This window comes from Triticum urartu, chromosome 4 (genome assembly GCF_003073215.2).
Source record: "Triticum urartu cultivar G1812 chromosome 4, Tu2.1, whole genome shotgun sequence".
Classification (NCBI taxonomy): Eukaryota; Viridiplantae; Streptophyta; class Magnoliopsida; order Poales; family Poaceae; genus Triticum; species Triticum urartu.
The window spans coordinates 539,000,731-539,006,481 of record NC_053025.1 but is presented as its reverse complement, the minus strand read 5'-3'; positions in this window follow the sequence as shown (position 1 = coordinate 539,006,481).

Genomic DNA, 5,751 nt, shown 5'->3' with positions numbered 1-5,751 from the left:
ATACCAAAGCAGAGAAGTACGGGCCAAAAATTACAATGTGGCGAATTAGTTCTACGCCTGCCGGATAAGAAAAAGGACAAACTCAAGCCCAAGTGGGAAGGTCCCTTCATAATTGACCAAGTCCTGACTGGTGGAGCGTACCGCCTGCGAGATGCATCGGATAACCGACTCGAGCCGAACCCATGGAACGCAGCCCGTCTCCGAAGATTCTATGCCTAGCGCCGGACTCTATGTTCGTCTCCTTCCTCTGTCCATTTTTTATATACTTTCTGTCTTACATTCCTCTTCTTCTCTCTCTCTTATAGCCTTTAAAGGCTCATAAAGTGACGCGCTATCCGCGCTCATTAAACCTGGGGGCTTCTTTAAACAGAAGCTTATTTATACGGGCTTCATGCCCAACACATGTGTCACACTTCCGCATGTACCTTTTATTCACCATTATATGCATCGATATGACTTAAGTTTTGGCCAAGTGGGTTGCCTGGCTCCTGTGCTTACCCCTACGTTCCCGATTGTTCGGCTAGGTGGTAAAGGGAGCACCTCTGCGATTGTTACTGCCGGGTCAGCCGGACGTGTACCTCAGACTGGGTGAAGCCGAAAGCTAGCGTTCTTAAGGGAATATTCGGTCGGTGAACTAAACATGATCTTTTTTATTTATCTATATGCCCCCAGATGTTTTTCCTGCGTTTCTTTTCGCAGCATGGACATGCACTTTAGGGCATGCCTCCCAGGGAAAGGAACCCCTAACGGAACCATTCTCCCTGGAAGATGTTTCTTACTAACCATGTAATATAACATAACTAGTCGGGCACTTGTCTGTTTACGCACCAATGACCCCTACGCCTGGTCTCCATGCATTCTTGGGTTCCTATATAACCGCATGAGAATTCGTACACACTCCGGAAACCGCAGTCCCGAGCTGAAGCGACAGGGTCGGCCATGACAAATGATCTACAATCCGGCTAGAAGGCATTATAAATGTCAATTAAATTACATAGTCATTTTGACTGATTGTATTCCTCTTCAATACCATCTAACAGGCTGTCTAATTTACAGTCCTGCTGGGAATACTTTGCGGCCAACTCTACTTGGCCGTATACTAAGCTTACAGGGATCTCCTTCCCATCGGGCCCTACAGGACCGACCTCGGCCATGTGGTTGGGGTCAGCCTTTGTGTACCGGATCTTCGGAGTTCCGCAGACCTTGAGGTTCGAACATTGGGGTGCGCACGAGATTTCGCCTCTACCTACCTGCACCCCTCCGCCTCGCTAAGATCTAAGCTATGGAAAGAACGACACAAGAGACGCAGGGTTTATACTGGTTCGGGCCACCGTTGTGGTGTAATACCCTACTCCAGTGTGTGGTGTGGTGGATTGCCTCTTGGGCTGATGATGATGAACAATACAAGGAAGAACAGCCTCGCGAGGGTCTGTTCTTTGCTGGGGGGACGAACTGCTAGGAGGAGTTCAGTCACCCTTCTCTCTCTCTGTTTTCTGATCTCGATCCCGCTTGTTTCTGGGTTGGCCCTAGATCCCTACCCTGGGGGTGGCTAGTCCTATTTATAGGCAAAGGCCCTGGGCCTCTTCCCAAATATTGAGCGGGAAGGGCGCCAACAATTGGCCATTTTGAAGGGGAACATCTGGTACACTTATCCTGACTAAAGTTGGTCCTCGCCTGCCAAAGGCTCTGGTGGTGACGCTGGCTTGGGCTCCACAATGACTTCCTCCCTGCCGTTGGACTGGTCTTGGTCTCGTTGCACCGAAACGGGTGCCTTTGCTTGATGCTCTCGCCTGCGCTTGCTAGGGTGAAAGGAGCGAAAACGGAGGAACTGAGTGCTACCATATTTGTTTTCATATTTTTTTGCAGAAGCCGAACGTATAGAAACCCCGGAAATGAATACGGAAACAAATACTACCGGAAACGGACAGAGCGAAGTACAAAGCGGATACGGAAACAGATGGGCGTTGATCGGAACTTAAAAACCCCTTGAATCATAGAGAAATACACACAAAAACAAACAAATTTAATGAGTTGTAACATGGCTATAAAATAGTAGCATTATGTTAGCAACTTAGCGTAGTATTGTAGTAGTCTAGACAATTGCGTATAGGGTCAAGCTGAGTACATGTGTGGTAGTAGAAGTTGGCCTCAGATCCATTCTACTAATTGTGTCATTGTGTTCTCTTTGGTGGTTGGGCTACAAAGCAGCTATAGGTCTATAGTAAAAACAAATTCCATATTCACGGAAACGGAAAGTTCCGTTTCCATGCATGTTCCACCGGAAAACACCGTTCCACTTTTGTTTCCATTTCCGCATAAAAAATTCCATTTCCACTTCCGTTTTGCAAATTTCCATTTCCGTTTTCATATTTCCTCTCCATTTCGATTTTTCCTCTGGAAAAATCGAAAGTTTCCACTCCATTTTCACCCCTAGCGCTTGCTCCCTTTGCACCAAAGAGGAAAGGAGGACACTGCGCGGCTGGCGCCCGCCTGGCGCCTTTGATCGTCATGGCTTGCATCACGGGCACCTTGTGAGGTACCCCACCTTGATCTCTCCGCCTCCTCGCGAGCCAGCTGATGAGGCCGTGCCTGAGGAAGCTCCGTGTCGTCCGCCCCGCGAGGCTTGGCCCCTGCGAGGGTCTTGGGTCTGTGTGATGAAGATGGGCCGTGCTGGGCCCCCCTTTGAGCCACGCCGCAGGCCGCAGGCAGGCAAGTCTGGGGACCCCCGTTCCCAGAACGCCGACAGTAGCCCCCGGGCCCAAGGCGTGCCCGGACTTGGCCGTGCAGGGAGGCGGAAGGGCAAGAGCGAAGCGCCGCGGGCCCTAACAGCCTGGCCCGGCGTGGCGGTTGATTGGACGTGGGCGTCTCCACTTCCCCATGGTGCCTCGGCAACTCACGGATTGGACAAGTCCCTGCATGCAAAGCGGGTCATGATTACCTGCGATCGTGGAGGTCGGCGGTTGGCCTTCGCCGGCCATAAGTACGGAACGGCGCGCGCCCTTCCAGTCCATCCCTTCTTGCTTCTCCTTCTTCCCGGTCCTTGCTCCGTCTTGCTGCGATGGCTCCGATCCGCCGGTTCTCGATGGCAGAGAAGGGAAAGGCTCCCCGAGAGGAACCAGACCCTCCCGCCGAAGAAACGGCTCGCCCTCCGCGGCCGGGACGAGGGGGCCCATCAGGTGGTGTCGAGGCCCTGGTGCGAGCGGCCACCGCCGGGGTTCCCGCTTCCCTTGTACGCCCACATCGAGGGCTCTGAAGGAGTCGATGCCGATCGCCCGGGCGGCGCCGCCGTCGGCGCCGACGGGTCATGAAGGTGTGGGTCGTCCCCCCTGGGGTCCACACCGAGGGCTCCTCCCGAGAGTTCGTGCTCCACGCCATGCCTCCTCAGTCTTGGATTCGCCTTCCTCCCTTCTTCGCCTCCATCATCCCGCAGGGAGAACTCCTGGAGCTTTGGCTGCAGCACGCCGGCTGCAGCACCCTCGCGACCGAGGCAGAGGTCGCGGTCGTTGCCCCGGGCGAGGTCTTCATGACTCGAGGCTGGAGCGAAATCGCCCGGGTTTGCAGGACAAGAGGCGCCTTCGCGATCCACTTGGAGTACGACGGTGCTTCGGTGATGTTCTTCAAGGTCTTCGATGCGAACGGGCGCCGGCTGGAGTGCTGCCCCGGAGAGGTGGTCGGGACCCTGCTACGGCGAGGACTGGGCCCGCCGACCGCTCCCTTGGCGGCTGCTCAAGCGGCGGAGGCGTCGGAGGGTCCAGCGACTCCGGCGAGCTCTTCGCGACTCCGGAGACGAGCGATGACAGCTACGAGCCCCCGAGACGGCGCCGCTCCTGGAGCAGGGCGGGCTCGTCAGGCCGTCGCCGACTCTGATCTGGATGGGGTTGGCGCCGGTGCTTGATGGCCCACTGTTGATGATGGCGTCTTTTGCAGGGGTGTAGTTAGCGTCCTTTTAGGATCTGTTCCCTGCGAGGAATCAAAGACGTCCCGTGGGGGCTTGTAAGGTGCCTGTGATCCTGTTTTGTTAATATACCCTTGTCGTAGAATTGTGCGAGTTGCTCATTCCGTCTTAGCTCAGTTCTCCCTTTCGAACCTCACGAGGGCTTGGTGCTCTGCGCCGACAGGTCCCAGTCCCAAGGCGGCTTCAGCCGTCGCTGGTATGCCAGGTCGCGATGCCGTGGTCAAGGCCAGGAGGTGAGCGACCCGGGGTCCGGTAAGAGCCCCTGAGTCGCGATGCTCAGGAGGTCCCCTTTGGCGCTCAAGCAGCCGTTGTTCGGTGAGAAAGGAGAGCGGCGTCGCTAACACGGGATTGCATTAGGTGCGGGGATGGTGCCACGGTAGCTGGTGCTTCCGGGTGGTGACTTATCTCGAGAATCAGGGACCGCTCTCTGGTGTGTCGCCGGGTCCGTGCATCGGCAGGCGTGAGGTTGCTCGGCGAGGTCCTCGCGTGTCCCTCCCCTCTCGCCTTTGCTCCCCTTTCTGCTCTACGTCCTCGGGTCCCGGCCCTCGAGCGAGTCTCAGCCGTCGCTGGTATGCCAGGTCGCGATGCCGTGGACAAGGCCAGAGGGTGAGGGCTGGAGAGCCAGTAGGAGCCCTGAGTCGCGATGCTCAGGCACCCCCCTTTAACGTGCAAGCGGTTCACGGCGGATGAGAGTGAAGGAGACACCGCAAGGGCCTCGCCTGACGCAGCTCCTTCAGGAGATCCTGTAGACCCATCATAGAAAGAACGAGGGGTTGCCATGACAATTGACAGTCAGCCGTTGGTTGCTTCCGAGGGGCGATGAGGCACTGAAGGCTTGACGAGGTGGCGCCATGCGGGGCTGCCGCGGCCAGAGCTCAGCCATTCAGGTTTGTCGGCGTTGCAGGGACGGACCCATGCGCAAGCGTCGTGCCGTTTGGGAGCAGCTCCGTCAGTTGGCGTCAGTTGAGCGGGCAACTAGGTCAAACACATTAGCCGCGAGAGTAGTGGATTCATTAATGATGCTGGGAAGGGACGATACTGGGTTAGCCGACGCGATTGGGGGATGATGCGCCGGGGGCGCCCAACAAGCGTAAGCACAACATGAAATAAAGGGTACAGTGGCGGGCGGACCCGCGGCTTGGAATACTGCAGCCCTGGGGGCATCCCGGCTGGATGGCAACTTGCAAGTTCTCCATGATGTGTTGGAGAGACGAAGGGGTTTGGCTGTAGCGACTCGGTGGGCCGGGACGATCTACGAGCCCAGTAGGGCGCTCGGAGGCTCGGAGGGTGTCTCGCGGCTTTCATTCCGCCGGGAGGATCGGTGCTGGCCTTTAGCTCCTGATACCCCTCTGAGGCACTGGTAGGGGGCGCCGGTTGGCACGCGTAGGGCATTGCGTAGCTGTGAAGGTGGACCTTCGCATGGCGCGCCACGCGAGGGCCGAGGCGCTCTAGGAGAGGCGACTCGTTGAGCCCTGGTATGTCGATGCAGACGCGCAGCCCACCATCCTCGCCTGGATGGGGGAGCCACTGCTGGTAGCGGCGGCCGCCTTTCATGACTCTTGACTCCTGTAGCTCCTGAATGGCCTTGCTGACGAACTCCTGAGGGTCTGGGTCTCCTTGCCTTCACCTCTTGAGGGAAACGTGCTTCGAACACGCCTCCATGTGGTGCCCAAGCGCCTCCCTCGTGACCTTAGCCAGGTCGGTGGCCCTCCAGGGGAGAGCCCCCGAGCCCTGCCTGAGGAGGGCGCGGGCGCGCTTTCCTATGCGATGGAAGGAGGTTCCCCCTGGGCAGGCGC